The 17,502-nt window shown below is 31.1% G+C and overlaps 1 pseudogene; it reads right to left on the reverse strand.

Moving 5' to 3' along the window:
- Positions 1-17,502, reverse strand: part of LOC106465385 — a 163,917-nt pseudogene that overhangs the window by 19,139 nt on the left and 127,276 nt on the right.

A 17,502-nucleotide genomic window follows, 5' to 3' on the forward strand; every position in this document is an offset into this window, starting at 1 on the left:
TGCCCACCACGGGTATCGAAACCCTGTTTCTAGCGTTGTAAGTCCGCAGACATACCGCTGTGCCACTGGGGGGCAAGGTCAGAACTAGAAGAGATAATTGTTTGATTTACTTCTTTATATACTATTCTATGTTTTAAGAACTTATTTGTAAATAGTAATAATGTATATACATATATTATGTATAATAATTGAAATGTGACTGTATTTTACAAAATACTAATCCACTAAAACACAGCCAAGACAGGTCACTTTGTAAAGACAAAGGGTCAGTTTTATATTATTAGATATGGTAACATGCATCATTGTAACTTCTGTATTGTTAATGTTAGCCAGGCACAGCTGAAAGCTGCATTGTGTCAGAGGGCTTATAGCATGGTATCTGTTCATAGGTGTGTGTTATCCCACAGAATATATGGATTATACTCATCTTTTCTCCCTATATCTGTAGACAGATGTATTTGCCTTTGCTATATATATACATATAATGAATCCCAGAGAAATCCCCAAAGATTCTAGTGGTTACATGTTGTGCAGGCCACATGAATTTTGTCATGTGATTACAACATAACATCAGCATGATAATGTGCTTTTGCAGAAGTTTTGGGATACACTGCAGGGCTTTCCTGACAATCACTACTTTACTTCTTGAGCTACATATCACTGTTCAGCTTTGATAAACCTTAAAAACCTATGCTTTCATTTGTACATCAGGTTCCCTCCCTATCATCCCAGAAAAATTCAAAGCAGTGAATGATGAAAATGCTCCAAGATTTGTCACAAATAAGTTTTGCATGTCAGATGTTTCTAAAATGTACACTGAAATGTATATATATCAAGGAGAATAAATTAAGTACCTTAGAGAAGTAAGTCTAAAAAAGGTCCCACAAGTTATTTTTGAGTGATTGAATAAAGATGAATGATTATGACATCACAAAAATTTGCATTTTCCTACACTGAAAATGTATTTCCGATAGATACTTACCTCTTTTCACAGAATAAATTTTCTTGACTAGCACTGTCCTCTATTGATGCAAATTTACAATGCACCCCACTAGCCTTCCACCAGCTGCTTCTGCATGTCCACATGCAAATGATCATGCAGCAGCTTTCCACCAATAGGAACACAAAACTACTACTACCTTAACCAGTGCCCTCTTCACATCTGTACTCACTTTGAGATTGGTCAGAAGACCTACACCATATATCATCGGAAATGGGGAGGCTGGGTGAGAAATGTGAAAGGAGGTAAGTATCTCTTGGAAATACATTTTCATTGTAGGAAAATGCTATCTTCTGATACAATATCTTACCTCCTCTCACAAATTAGCTAGAATCCCACATTGAACAGGTGGAGGGTTGATAAAAAAAAAAGTGGCCAAAGAGAGACCAAGAGGTGTGGAACCAAAAAAAAAAACAATCACACCTCAACGGGAGACTGCATCACATCTGAACAAGGTACACTCTTCACTCCTTTATGACAGTGTCCCGAAAATAAAAGATAGAAAAACATGAAGGAATCCCGGAATATGGATGACCAATGAATGGGAATGCAGGGTGTCAAGTCGCTAGGGCATGACAGACCATAGTGGTAATTCAACCGCAGTAGGTAGAGGATTCACCTACCTCTTCAACCTCTTCACCTCCAAACAGGAATTGGTAGGGAAGATGAGCTTCTGTACCAAAATCCATCACCACTTACACGCATTTCCGACACAACCAACACCAGATCTGCCAGGAACCAGCATCCAGCAGATGGTAGTAAGGTGGAAAGCCCAGGCAGAATGACATCTCTGGTCCAAAATCCGATGACAATGAGTATAGTACTTCCAGTCCATGGTAGGAGGAGCATATCCAGCCATATGTAAGTGGGAAAACATATGCTGCATCCAGCTACAGCCAACACCAGATCTGCAGAGCTACCACGTCGATGGAGTTGATCAATCAAAACCAGGCAGCATCTGAAATTGTACACCAGGTCCACGGTAGGAAGGGCTACAATGTAATTGACATCGAGCACGGTCACAAAATGGACAGTGTGGATTATCAAAAAAAAAAAACCTGGTCAAGCACCACTTACCACAGAGTAGAATCTATAATACAATAGCAAAAAGGCCCCTGAAAAAGCAAGAAAATTTGTAAAAGAAAAAACAAGCTTTCACAATATCAAAATGTGTAAATTTACATAAAAATTAAATCAATAGTATAATGGAAAATGCTGAGAAATTTGTGAGGATAAACCAGTACGTCTGTACAGTATTACTGCCAATTAAGAAGTGATTAATGAGTGCAGATGTGAAGAGGGCACTGGTTATGATAAGAGTGATGTTGTGCTCCTATTGGTGGAGAGCTGCTGCATGGTAAATTGCATGTAGATATGCAGAAGCAGGAGGTGGAAAGCCAGTAGCATGCATTGAAAATTTGCACCAATAGAAGGCAGTGCTAGTTGAGAAAAATCTATTTTGTGAGTGCAGGTAAGATATCATATCAGAACAAAGGATTCTACCATGAAATCACAAACAACCTGTTTTACCTTTAAAGCTAAGTACCAAAAAATAGCAGCATAGTAACAAATTATATTGAAAAGTTTCACAGAGAGAATAAACACTGCTTTCACAGTGTAGCAGATAATTATTCCTATATGTTTCAAATAGAAAATAAACACTGTTCCCACAGTGTAAGGGATAATTATACATACATGGACTTCTACTCAGAAATGCATAACAAGTAGTATATCAGGCCTACTTTTTACTACATATCTAGAAGAGTAATTTTTAGAACAAACATCTACAATTAATTGTGATTTTATCACTTCAGTTAAGTTGATACCTTTAATCAAATACTGAGATTTCACTGTCACTTTTATAATGCACCTGCAACCCCAAAGTGTGAAGCATGATATTTTTCTTTCTGTGACAGAGAGACATAAGACATGGACCCTCAGATCCACAAACTGACTCACTAACCACTAGACCACAGGTATTGTGAATTATAAATATTAAAAACTATTTTAGATTTGTTATATTTGAAATACCCAATAAATCATATGGCTAGTCAAATTAAACAAGGTAAATCAAAAATTTTTACCTGAATCAAACTCTCTTCATCTACAGCATAACCAGATAACAATTTAAATTCCAGAACAGCCATATTTGATGTTTCTCCTGGTATAGTATACCTGTTTGAATGTAAATAATGAAAATTTAAGCTCAATGTAAAACTACAAATTAAACTGATGATATCTACAATAAGAATTGTCTGCAAAATTCTATATCAGAAAATCATTACTCCATTATTTAATAATGTTTATAAATAAAAAAGCTAGTTTGAAAACTGCAACAGTAAATTAATATGCTACAATAATAATTATACACTAAAACTGTTAATTCTACTTTTCTACTTACAAACTAGGTATTTAAAATAAAATAAATTTTTAATAACATGTTTTCATCATCTCTAAAAAACACACACCAAAAGTGTAACTTAATTTATGTGTCAGATATCCAGTCTTAAAGAATTTAAGGATGTAATTTTCATACTATTTTGATTGTAACACTTGGTAACTTACAATAACTTCAAACTTAATGTGAACAAAATAAAGTAAAAACTAAGAGTTAAAGTAATATTACTAACTACTGTATATTAATGAAGTTTGCAGGACAAATTCATAAACTCTATACTTATACAATTTTCGAATGATTATATGAACTTTATTTGACTATACAGGCCTGCGATGGTTTTATTGTCTTGAAATTTTTACATGTTCTACAGTAATTCATGTACACTAAATCTGAAAATGATATCCATTTTTCTCCATCACGTACAGATTTTTCAGGACATACAGGTGGAACATCTACATGATAGCTGATTACTGCTCATCATTGAAATGAGATGCTCTAGAAGCAATTCATAAAAGAAAGACCACAACACGCAGTTTTGAGACTAAAAGATGTAGATTTCACAAAAAAATCAGGATGAATGAGGATGCATATTCATTTGACATCAATGTTCTTCCGTTTTCTTCAGTTTGTTTGTATTCTTGTTAACAAACATAATAAAAGAAATGTTCATTGTGGTAAACAAAATAATTTGATATAAATAAGTTTTTCTTCTTCTTGATTTGTAATAAATACTTACATGATAGAAAAAATGAATATTATTTTTTAAATCTGCATAGCTGATTATGGAAAATCCATTATTAAAACTAAAACAACTTTTATGAAGTTTAAATTCACAGGTCTGTGTTATTATGGCTCAGCCATTTCAAACTTTGGCCATGAATAGTATACTCAAGAAGAAAAACTTCACCAGTAAAATAAAGGACATCAAAACACGTTAAAGACTAATTAACAATGGTTATTTATACATTTTGTTTTATGAAATTACACCAATCACTTGCTTAAAAGATGTTTGAAAGTGAAAACTAATTACTTTCAAATGTTTTAATAGATTTTATCCAGCTGTTTGGAGGTTGTTTAACAATTCTATTTCAATATAATGACATAGGTAATGCAAACAGAGAAATCAGGGTCATGTGAGATCTACAACTTAGGAAGATAGAAAACAAATACACAATAAGAATTGAAAGGTCAGAGAGTCTAGTCAAGGAGAAAGCTCAGGTGTAAGAATGAGTTACTGGGTGATTGTGTTGAGTTTGGGCTGGTTGATCTGCATATGATAATCACTGGATGAAGTCTATTAACACCCTTCAGGTACAAGTCACTTTTTATTGTAAATATTGATTACACTAACCTCATGCACACATTAACCAGTGGATCGTTACAATGGTGAGAGCCTTTAGGCTTTACTTTTATCACTAGCTCTAGAGCATCATTCTTAAATTCTTGCTTCACATTATAACGTAGACTTGCCTAAAAAAAACAACATATAAGGTAATCACATTTATTTAGCTGATAAACACTGGTGGCTTAATTTATTATACAGAATAAACTCATATTTAGAATATTAAAAAAAACAATTAAAAGTCACTTCCTCTACATAATTAAAGATATCCACAAGTAGTAGTTAGAATAAAATAAAAATATTATTCTATAAAAAAGTACTGATTAAACACACTTAACAATGTATAAAGCTTATAAACAATTTAAAATCATGCAAAACTAAAAACGACCCATTTGTATTAAAACTGGGCCACAATACTTTACTAACCTGTATTAGTCCACATCCAAGACCGACAGCACTCACATCCAAGGAAGTTGGCAACACAGGTATATTCACAGTTTGCATTACAACATAATTCTTTTGATTTAATTCAAAAATATTATCAAGGGAATCACCTTGAACCAGAATATTCATGCTGAGGATGTACTGACCTGCCAACGTTGCATACTTAGACAAAGCTTGAAGGGCAACCACAGTATCCTGAATTAAAAAAACAAGCCACAAAAAACGATTTATTTTTCAGACTTCTACTATCTAGCTGTTACTTTTGTTCTTCTCTGACTAAATAATAAACCTGTAAGAAATTTACATGTAAATTACAAAAAAAATACATTTCATCATAAATTTTTGTTGAGTTGATCCTTAGAATTTCAAGAATAAATTAGAGAAAAAAAAAGGATATGTATAGCAACAATTACAAACCAAAGTGTGCACATAAGGTAGTCATAGTGGCCCACTGAAATGGTGAATGACATATATCAACAAAAAGAAAATAGTAAAAATTATCATGTATTATTAATTACCTCAGAATAAAACAATGCAAAGATAATTTTAAAATTATACAAGTACACAATTTATTATTAAATTATTTGTTTTTCTAATGATAAGTAAATACAAAATGTGCTTTCTTTCTTTTTTATAAAAAACAGTCAAGTTTGAAAATTTACCAGATTAAGCCTTTATTTTCAATATTTTCTTGAGGAGGCAATATAATAAAAAGCTTTATACAATATGTCTCACCCAAATTCCAACTTTAGAAATGCCTATGATTACAATATAGCTATTTTTAATAACCCTAGCTTTTGGACCTGTTAATGAACTTATTCTTACAACTATTAATCTCCCGTTATTAAATTTTAAAACAATCACTTTAAATTGTTTAATAAGCATATTACTACAACAACTAAAACCCAGTTATTTAACCTGTTTTGATAATTTAGTTTCAAAAATAACTGTACAAATAATTTATTATAAATCATACAACTACAAACAATACAAACCTGTGTAGATACAAATCCACCATTTGAATTTCTTTGCTGCGTAACCCATCGCAAGATGGGGAGAGCTCTACTGAGATGTTTAACGCCTCCCATTTCCAATAAAGACAATATGGCATATCCAGCTGTTTCAACGCTTAAAGATAGAGAATTACCTTGTTTTTCTTTCCAGTATTGCAAGTTTCCTGAAACCACATATGTAAGTTGATGGTTATATTTTTTATTAACTAATAACTTTATCTTCATTGACAAAAACAGTTGTTAAGGGTCATATTATCATGAGTTAGAAATAAACTCTTCAGTTAACCTTTATTAGCTGCCACTTATGTTTAAAGAGATCACAATTACAAGTTTCGTTTAAAACAAAAGAATTTAGAGAACAGAAAATTAACTTGTAATTTACTTAATTATAAATAATGAAATACATTAGAGCTGAAACAAATAGTAGATTTCGCTGTTTGAATATATGTTACTTGTATTCAGATATTGACTAACAATAAAATTATATATATCTTTTTGTTTTGCATATTTAAATCAATTACTCAACAATGGTAACAAACTTTATAGGCTGTGTATGAGAGAGTGTTAAAAATATATTATATAATACTTTTACTAACTTTGTCATCAAAATTACTAGCATTCTGGATTCTACACATATCTCCAAAATTGACCCCACCATTAGGCACTCTATACAGTACAGATTGCATACAGTCAATTTGGCCCTAATTAATAACTTATTTTTAAATTGCCATTGTGGTTCACTTTTAATATTGTTAGAAGCATTTACTGCCAAGAAGCCACACATTTGTATTCATTTATACAATGTCCCAAAATGAACTTGCCAAAAAGAAAGTTGAATAACATTTTATTTGAGGTAACAACAAAATTCAAAACAAAATATCTTCTGAAAGCTTTTAAATTTTATTTAAGTTAATTATTATTGTTATTACTTACATTATTTCTCATTATTATTTATGCATGTGTTTTATTGCAGATCTCAGAACTGACCCTGTTTTTGAGCAAAATAATAACTTCTGAAAAGTTCTCCTGAGTTTACCACTTTGGACTTTTATCTTTGGGGCTTTTTAAAAACAGAAGTTACTATGACAAACCAAGGGATCTTGAAGAACTGAAACTTCATATCCATGATGCTGCCTTATCCATCCCAACAGCTGTGTTGGAAAATGTGTTTTCAGAATTAGATTGATTATAGCTAATGATGGAAGACGTTTAGAAGTTTATTAATTAAATTAAGTAAAATTTACAAGCCTTCAGAAGATATTTTGTTTTGTATTTTGTTGTTATCTCAAATAATACAAATGTTATTCAATTTTCTCTTTTGCATATGCATTTTGGAACACTCCTATATTTAGCATCATTAGTTTCTTACTTTATAGATTTGAGGCACAATAAGAATTTTAAATATTTATCACATCATGCAAATATTTGTTTCTGTCATGTCATTTGAGTTATTTTATCTAAAATTTCAATCTTCAGAGGTCATTATTCTCACTACATTGGTGGGGCCATAATGAAGTCTGGGAGAAAATAATCTGATTACAACTGCAATATTCTGAGTTATAAACATTATGTACAGTAGTAAATACTGAAACACATATAAAGATATTTTTTCATAGTTTGTATTCAGAGGTTGTAGTTGGCTAAATTCGCTTGTGCCTCACACTCAAGGATTGAAGTGATGTCAATGTTGTTTAAAAAATAAGGAAAATCTTTAAAAATATAACATATTAAAAAACAAATATTCAAATAGCAAATTTTAGTTTAAATATTTGTAAAAAAGTGTTCTTATTCTTATGTTTGTTTCAGCTCTAAAACACATGCTATTAAGCATTAACATCAAACAATATATGTCTCATACACTGGATAATTTTTTCTATTTCTAGTAAATGTTTTAATTTTGACTGAATGTTGAAAATATTAGTGAGCTTAATATTTTGTTTTTATATATTTTAATGTTATACACCTAAGCAGTAGTAATGTTTATTTCCTCATACAAAAAGCTCGTACTTCATAATATATACTATGCAATAATCTTACATGTTACAGAATATATGTATATATTTGCCATCATAATCTTCTGTGTAATACAAGGAGCAATGTAAGTACTGTTGTAATCATGTTAAAGTCCCAACATAAGGATTTGTTTATACTTCTATGATAATGATCTGATAAAACTGTTAATGTACATTTTATCCTGGTATCTAAAGTGCTAAACAATGATATATATATCTTACAGTAATAAAACATAAAAAGCCCTGATTTCTTTGCTTAATTCTACTCACTCAAGTTGGAAATCTTGTGTCAGTGAGGTATACATATCATACAGATTAACTGGTATTAACAAAATGTACATACTTGGAAAAACAAACAGTTGTAATCTCTACTTTATGCTTCCCATTTCACAAGTATATCCCTAAAAAGATGGAGATAGTAGGTGTGGAAGAAAGTTTATTGTTAAGAGTAAGAGCTTCTGAAATCTATTGTTCAGTTGCACATATGGTTACAGAAAAGAAGTACTAACTTTCTGTATGTATGTATATAAAGTATTTTCTACTGAACATACACCACTTAAACCTAATATGCTGACAAGAAAAAATAAACAATTGTTGATAAAATAATGAATATCTGCAAGCCATAATAATATTTGAATAATAAGCAATACTTCAAAACAAAGTAATGTTCATAGAATAACTTATCAGTTTTTCCACTGTTTCTTACTTTCTTCATCAGAATATACTATTTATAATAAACATTTTCGGTTTTGCCAAAATTTTATCATGTATGCAGTTTTGGAAATAATGTTTTTGTTATCACCTTTGATGTTAACTCAGTATGTACCAGCATTCATCTTGAAGAAACCATTGATTTAGTTTGTGATCTTGTTTTGTTTCTTCTGAAATTGTTAATAATACAGTAAAACTTTTCTTTAAAAACTATTACACTTTGCAATTAAAGAATCCTTTTTGTAATTTTCAATAGTGACTTTTATGATGCTTTAGAATGGGGAATCCCTTGTTCCGTCCCTACCAAATCGTTTTATGTCACATAATGAAGCACTATAGCTTCAAGACTGTTTACCTATTTTAAAGTTTTTATACTACTCTAATATGTAGATGATTACTTTTTATATATGAATCTTCTGAAACTTTTAACTACCTGAATAACAAGTGTAAGCCCCCCAGTGGCACAGTGGTATGTCTGCGGACTTACAACGTTAGAAACCGGGTTTCGATACATGTGGTGGGCAGAGCACAGATAGCCCATTATGTACCTTTGTGTATAACTACAAACAAGTGTAAAATCATCATTTTCACTTGTGAATATAAAAATGACTGCAAACTTAAATCTTTGATATTCTAATAAAGTGAAGGAATTTTGCTTTTCAAGTTGAAGGTTACAAGTTGTGGTAACAAGAAAATTTTCACTGGTTTATATTTTTGATTTAGTTTAAATTTTTGTACCTAGGACTCAAGAAGCAGTTAGCTCTTACAAAGAATTATTACATATCAGAAATGTACTGTATAAAAATGCTTATCCTGGTCTTTTCATTGATAAAAACATAAACAAAACCATTACATCTTTAGTGTGTCCTAAACAACAAGCTTTAGTTCCACCTGCAAAATCTTTGTTACATAACTACTAGAATACCTTGCTATGAAAACTTCTCATATATCTTACATGATAAGTTGAAAGACTTGGTGACTAAAGGATATACTTAAATCTCAAAGTGAAATGTGTTTCAAAATCATTCAAAACCTATAAGTCTGTGTTTCAAAATCATTCAAACCTATAAGTCTGTTCACGTTCAAGGACTAAATATCCAAAATGCATTTTTAATTTATTTTCTAATTACTTAGTTGCCTGGTTTGTAAAAGTTGGTGTGACAAAAGCACTACATGATAATTAAAAATGACAGTAACTGGAACATGCATCAGAAAGTTTCAGTAAGACATCACACATATATCATGGAGAATATGATTTGCCTATTTGAATGAAGCATTTCCAAATTCTTAATACAGAAGTTGAGTACATTATATTAAAACAATTTTGGAGCCTCATCATATTGTTACAGTCCATGTTGCCAAGTCTAATCATGCTCTATCTGACAGCCATATATCTTGACAATAGTGCTATATGTCAGAGAAGAAACTTGTATCACTTTTCCACATGGAGATCCTTCTTGATTAAGTTATGTACTGTTGCCTGAAATATGTGGTTGGCCTTTGCTACTGACTTTTCTGACTGTGGGTACTTAACTGTTATACAATTTCACACTTTTCTTATCAATGGAGTACAACTTGTTGCAGGTCTCCTTCTGGATGGTCCTGGTTCCCCAAGTTCATTCATATTCCTATGTTTTCCAATGCCATTAATTTCAAGGGATATCCCCATCTTGGAAATTCTAAATCCCAATCTGAACACATCTTTATGATATAAGTGTATAAGTATTTTTGTCGAAAAGGACCGTTACATACCCTTCCCAAAATTGATCAAATTTAATAGCATCACACTACTTATGGAATACCAAACAATGATAAAATGTAGTTCTGACACATTCCAAAAATATATACAAGTTTCATATCGGCTGGGGTTGTCATGCTACTTGCTGCCTATTCAAAATAGTTTTAATATAATGTACTCAACCCTCAGCAGAGCTGTTAATAAACAAGAACTATGCAACAAAGAAACTCTCACCACCCTTGATTTTTGAACAGAATCAAATACAAAAGAATATGTAAAAAATCTTCTTCATAAATAAGACTAATTACACTTTTAAAAAAGCCAAGATTGTGCAAAATATCTTCATTAATTTTATAAGTTTTATTGGGTTTTGCCAATGAAGTTAAAAAATATACCAATACTTCATTACAAACGTAAACAATCTCACTAAAAGAGTAAAGTCATTAAGAAACTAATACATGGATAATAGAAATTTCATACTCTCAGAAGTGGCTTTTTCCTCCAACATTTTATAGTATTTCTCTGCCTGAGGAAGATTAGCAAGTGCAGTAGCATAAGTAAATAACGCTAGTGAGTAGCTTGATAAATCAGTTTCAGCTTTTAGACAGAAGAGGGCATTATCATACAATTTGGAATAATTCTTGAAACCTGCTTCCATAAGTGAGATAAGAACATAAGCAGTCAATGGAGCAAGTGATCCATCTTTTGTTCCAACTCCTCCCTGTTAAGAGTAATGTTAACTTAAGGATCATGAAAAAAGACAAATTCACACTTAGTTGCTGAATAATTTATCACAAGCAAATGAAAAATTGTCTTACAAAAGATTCATGTTTTCATTTATAACATTAAATATGAGTAAAAACATATTTTTTACATGACTGATGATATGAAAAATAAAACTTTAAAAGCATGGCCCTAGCGAGATAAAAGCTACAAATTCGTTGTTTACTTAATACAAAATATTATAAACAGTTCAACTGGACATTAACAACTCATAAAATGTATTTGAAATAACCATGATACAAGTCAAACAGTTTCCTTTCATGGTGAATAGCTTATAGTACAGTAATTATACATATTCAGTAATTTACTCAGAAGTGTTATGAAGAAATTTACTTTACTGTAGTAATCTAAATTACTTTTTAATTATGAAAAATCAATTTTATTAAGAAAAATAGTTAGATATTAGTTAAAAAGTAATGGAAGAAAGAATAGGTTACATTTTACAAAAACACCAAATAAATTGCTTGAAAATTGATTTATCATCACATCACTTTCAACTTAGTCTAGTCAAACATAATAAAAAGTCTTTAATGAATACATCAAGTCAAGAACAAGAATCTCTCTCTCTTTAGAAACGTTACACTGATACCGAAAACACTCTAACAAGCTAACATCTTTTGCATATTATTTTTGTAGTAGGATATATGCCTATACAAATGATGAAAGAGAATGATTGGAGAGAATAAACTGTAAAAATTATACGGAATAACCAAAAATCAAACACTGACTCTAAATACTTCTTTTAATAGTTTTGCTTACTTTCATTCCCTTGTGCAAAACTTTTCCAGTCTCCTGGAAGCACCCATTTTCAAGCTGCTGTTTAGTTATCCACTTAGTACTACGTGTTAAGTCCTTTTGATCTACTGTAATGAAGTTTTGAGCACGAGCAAATGATTTCAGTACAAATGCTGTTAACCATATACTTCCCTCTGGATCTTGATCTCCAAAAGCACTATAAGAACCATCTTCATGTCGATAAGTTAGTTCTTGTTGGTAACCTGAGAAACCAAAATACTCATCAGATAAACTCTGATATAAATCAGTATCTTCTGAATAATTAAAATAAATTAAGAGTTTAATATTAAATTACTGGAGCTTTTCCTCAAAAGTAATAAAATTAACTTTATCTTCATATGGATGAATAATGTAACATATCTTAATATTCGTAAAATCTACATGAATATCTACCAATGCAAAAATAAATGCATACCTAAAATTTTCCTTAAAAAGCAAAAACTGAAATTCAGTGGGATTCAAACCAATATGAGTTTTGGGTTTGAATTCCACTCTGTTTCAACTTTTACTTCTTCAGAAAAATCTCATTTCACAGAGTAATATGCTATTCTTTAAATGTTATAGCTTAACCTTATTATGACCTTTTAGATGTCAATTCCATCATATCAGATTTCAAAATGTCAGTAGAAATAATAATTCTAACTCTGTTTCAACAATTCCTTACTCAAAAATATTTTATAATTCATAGTTTGTTATTTTGTAACATTTCTTTAGCATAATGTGGAAAGAAAATGTAAAAAAAAAAGTTAAAATTTACATTGTTGCATAGTTCCAAGGATTCTTTCCTATAGGCAACACACTTATAAATTTTTTAGAATTTTTCTGCCCATCCTAAAGGATTGGTTTTTACTTACTAAGAAGCTATCATTCCCTGAGTTTTGTTAATCTAGTAATTTCGATCTCTGTCTCAAGATATATTATAATGGGCTTCTGTTCACAACATATACTGTGAGGTCATAAATCGATGGAAACAACTACTAATTAAGATCTTTGAAAATAGCTACAGACAATTGAATAAAGTACATTTAGTGGAAGCTTAGAAAACGAAGGAACAAACCACAGATCTGGGAATGTTTTATAATTTATTTAAATGTTCTTTTCATTTCTGAAAATGTTACCATGTTAAAATTAATTTGTTTGAAAGTCATGACAATTTTATTCCATGACAAGACATCAGTAAGTCTTCTTTAGAGAGTAAGGTAGCAACAGCAAAATATTCCCATGGCTAAATGCAACCCAAATCCTTATTTATTGAATATTACTGTTAAATTTATCATACTAAAAAAACTGCACATAAATAAATATAGAAAGAAATGTATCTTTATTAGATTCACCCATGAATAAATTGATTTTGGCCAACAATATTGTTACCAAAAATACTGTTACTTAGCCCCAGACTTGATACCATTTTAAAAGGTCAGATCTTAGGTCACTGATATATCTTTTATCAGATTATGTGGTGTTTTTGATTATTTATAGTGGTAACTACTGCAAATTGCAAAATAAAGTTTCAAAAAAAAATATGTTAATGGAAATAAACTGGACATATAACATGAGACTTTCTGACCAACAATAAAAAATTTATAATTCTAAGATGAAAAGAAGTCTTTTAAATGTTTTTCAAAAAAGTGTCTCACAACAAAATTTTGGAAAGTTCACCAAATAAAAATTAACAGAAAAACTAAATCGAATTATATGAATTTTTTAAGCCCAAACTAGATAACATCTAGTAAGTTTTCTCTAACTTTCATGCGATTTGGAAAAGTTCTATTGTGAGAAGGATAAAATCAAGGGGATATCAGTGACACCCAGTTCAGAAAAGGTTAAATACACAAGTGCCTAGTTAAATATATGAAGAACCACTTAAAGTTGTTTTTCTACAGTTAAATGTTACAGATGATGATGAATAACAATAATAATAAAGCTACTAAATAAATATTTTTATTATTATGTAATAATATAAATGTAAAATTACAGGAATAATATCTATAACTATGTAATACATGTTTTTCTTTTTCCAATAGAATTAAATCTAGAAAGACTATTTTCTGCAAAAAATAATAGAGAAAAGACATGACTAACTCAAAAACAGTTCAAGAAGTTATGATTCCACAAAACCAGTGACCTGTAGTTCTGGATGCTAAGTTGGAATAAAGTACAAAATAAACTTTCTATTTTCAAACTGTAAGTTAATTGGTTTGTTTCAAATTTTGCACAAAGCTACACAAGGGCTATCTGCCTAAACCATCCATAATTTAGTTGTGATAGACTAGAGGTAAAACTAGTCAACACCACCCACTGCCAACTCTTGGGCTACTCTTTTACTAAGGAATAGTGGGATTGACTGTCACATAATAATGCCCCCACAGCTGAAATGGTGAGTATTTTCAGTGTTACGGGGATTCGAACCTGCGACTTGCAGATTACAAGTCAAGTGTTCTAACAAGTCATGTCAGGCCCCCTGCAAGTTGAATGCCACACCTTGTGATACATGTTTCACATATATATAAATAAACAAAAAAACATCTATACTAACAAATGTAAACTACAGTACTTTTCCATTTATTCATATGAAACATTCCTGCCACATATTTTCCACTATCTTATTTCTAAATTGATAAAATAACTAACACATATGTATAAAGGGTTAACTAATGTCTCTTTCTTTCAGAGATTTTTCAAAAAAATTACAACAATAATAGAAAATGAAAAGTTTAAAGCTTAATGGTACATTACTAGCTGATTACATATATACTCATGTATAAGAAAAGAAATAGGTTCAAAAGGCAAGTGGGTCTTACCAGCCTGCATATGGCTGATGGCCTTAGTTTTGATGTCTTCAGTTAAACGTCCTGATGATGTTAAATACTCCAGTACAAAGATGTTTGGAGCAAATAAAACCATATTTTGTTCACCACAACCAGTTGGCAATCTAACTAATTTATCAAGGCCTTGCAGTGTGGGTCCCATTAGATCACCTAAATAAAAAATAAATAGCACTATCTTAATCACATGCCAGTTTACATCTTCAGTTTCAGACCTGTTTGTTGCAACCATTGAAATATCATTATCAAACGCAACCTCAAACATCAAAATATTACCAATTAGATGAAACACAGTTCACATTGAAAATCATGTAATATGAGTTCCATTAGCTGTTCAAAAGTAGCTTTTGAGTTAAAGCAATCTTGTCTAGTCATATGTGAACCAAACAGGCCCAATCTTTACAATACACTGAGATGCTCATCCATACATGGCAACAGAAATATCACAGCATGATTGTTTCATCTAAATTTTACATAGCAGCTTGGTGTACCTGCTTTTTTCTCAAAATTATTATTGTTGATGACCAATCACTCTCTTAAGGTAGAAAAATTCTGTCCTTCAACATCTGATTTACCTCAACATTTGTGGTGATTGCTTTGTAGGAAGCACAGATCCAGTGGTTATATGATAATGTGTGATATTTGTTCTTTTCAGTAAATTAAATCATTAACTTCTTGAGTTTATTCTTCTGATTCGAACTAAATTTACCTCTACAATCTTTGATTAATATATACTTATAAATCAAGGCTTCACCCCAAAGCTACAGTTTAACTAGAGCACAGGCTAACCTAAGATTTCAATATTTGGACTAAGATCTGTTACAAAAACTCTTGCACATTTAGTGTCGAAACCAGCACCCATGCAGAGTCAAGCTTCTCCATTCACTGTAAGTCAATCATCACTTAGGAAGAAAAGTCTGTATTTACTGCCTAATGTAGTGGTTTATACAACAGTGACTGAGCTACAAGACTGCAAGTGTATCAATTAAAAAATCTACCTTACACCTGCACACTCTTACGAAACATAACTATCCATACTCAGCCCTGTACAGTTTGTACAAATCACTGCACATAAAAAAATATCTGAAGTTAAAATATTTCTTGGTAAAAGAAAATATAGGTGTCAAATGTCAAGTTCAATACAGCTAATGTTTTAGAAATATCAACTCAAGTACAAATAAAATTTACTTGAAATAATCCAAAAAATTAAATATGCACCTGTAACAGAGAAGTAAGCTCTTGGTGATCCATCAACAACATCATCTGGCAACAGCAAGTCTATCTTTTTATCAAATACACCTCCATGATCTTTAAAGTAAAAACATGATTACATTTCAAAAAAAATTTACTCAATGACACAAGCTATCTAAAAACAAACATAAAACACTTTTCAGTTTTAAACAATGGTTGATTTTAATCAAAACACAAACAAGGTAATTATTTGAAAGTTATCTTATTATGAATTAAAGTTTCTTTTACTCTCATGCCATATTCTAGCAACCAAATTTAACATGTTATAGCTATAAAAGCTAATGAAATTACATACACTTCAAGAATAAAAGTTAAAATTTTCCTAATCCAAAAAATGTATTTCTGATAGATACTCATCCCTCACACATATTAGCTATCTTCTTCGTGCATCTGAATAAGAGACTTGTATGCTACTAGCCTTGAGGCAACTCCTACCTACTTTTACGTATTTTAATGTGAACTCACTGGTGTATAATGACATAATCATGCAATAAAACCCTCTACCAATAAGAGGGCGACATAATCTCGTCTATGCACAATAATTCTCCCTATGCACTTGTACTTGTGGTAACTTCAATCTTTGATGAGGCAAAATGAAAATGTGCACTAGAAGAGGGGAAGGTGGGTGGGAATGTGTAAAGATGTGAGGATCTCTTGAAAGTACATTTTCAGATAAGGAAAACATTAACTTTTGAGACAATAACTCACCTTCCCACTCAAATTAGCTAAAACCCCATATTTCATTAGTGGAAGAGCTAGTGCAAATGTATTTACTTAGATAAGCTCCCTTCAGAAAGTGCTTGAAGGGAAGCCCAGGGGGTGTGACACCAGATGGCAGGGGCTCCATAGGGACATATTCTTCACCCAGAATGTAGGGAGGAAAGAGACAAATGAGACACATTCGATGATGAGGAACCCACTTTGAGACTAATAATGCTTGGAGACAGCTTGAATGGGTAATGAAGAAAAACTAATATAAGTTTAACATAACAGCAAATGTACAACGTTTTGACAAGGTTTTGTCATCATCACGTACAAGTAGTTAACATTGACACAAATATAAATATACAGTATGGAACAAAGAGGTCACATAACTGGATATTGTTGCATGACTTAGAAGAGATATTTTGGCATCCCAGGGTGTTGGTTTAGAGTACGATTGTTTTGTTCAATTAAGATGGATTCCTTGA

This window comes from Limulus polyphemus, unplaced genomic scaffold (genome assembly GCF_000517525.1).
Source record: "Limulus polyphemus unplaced genomic scaffold, Limulus_polyphemus-2.1.2 Scaffold1927, whole genome shotgun sequence".
Classification (NCBI taxonomy): domain Eukaryota; kingdom Metazoa; phylum Arthropoda; class Merostomata; order Xiphosura; family Limulidae; genus Limulus; species Limulus polyphemus.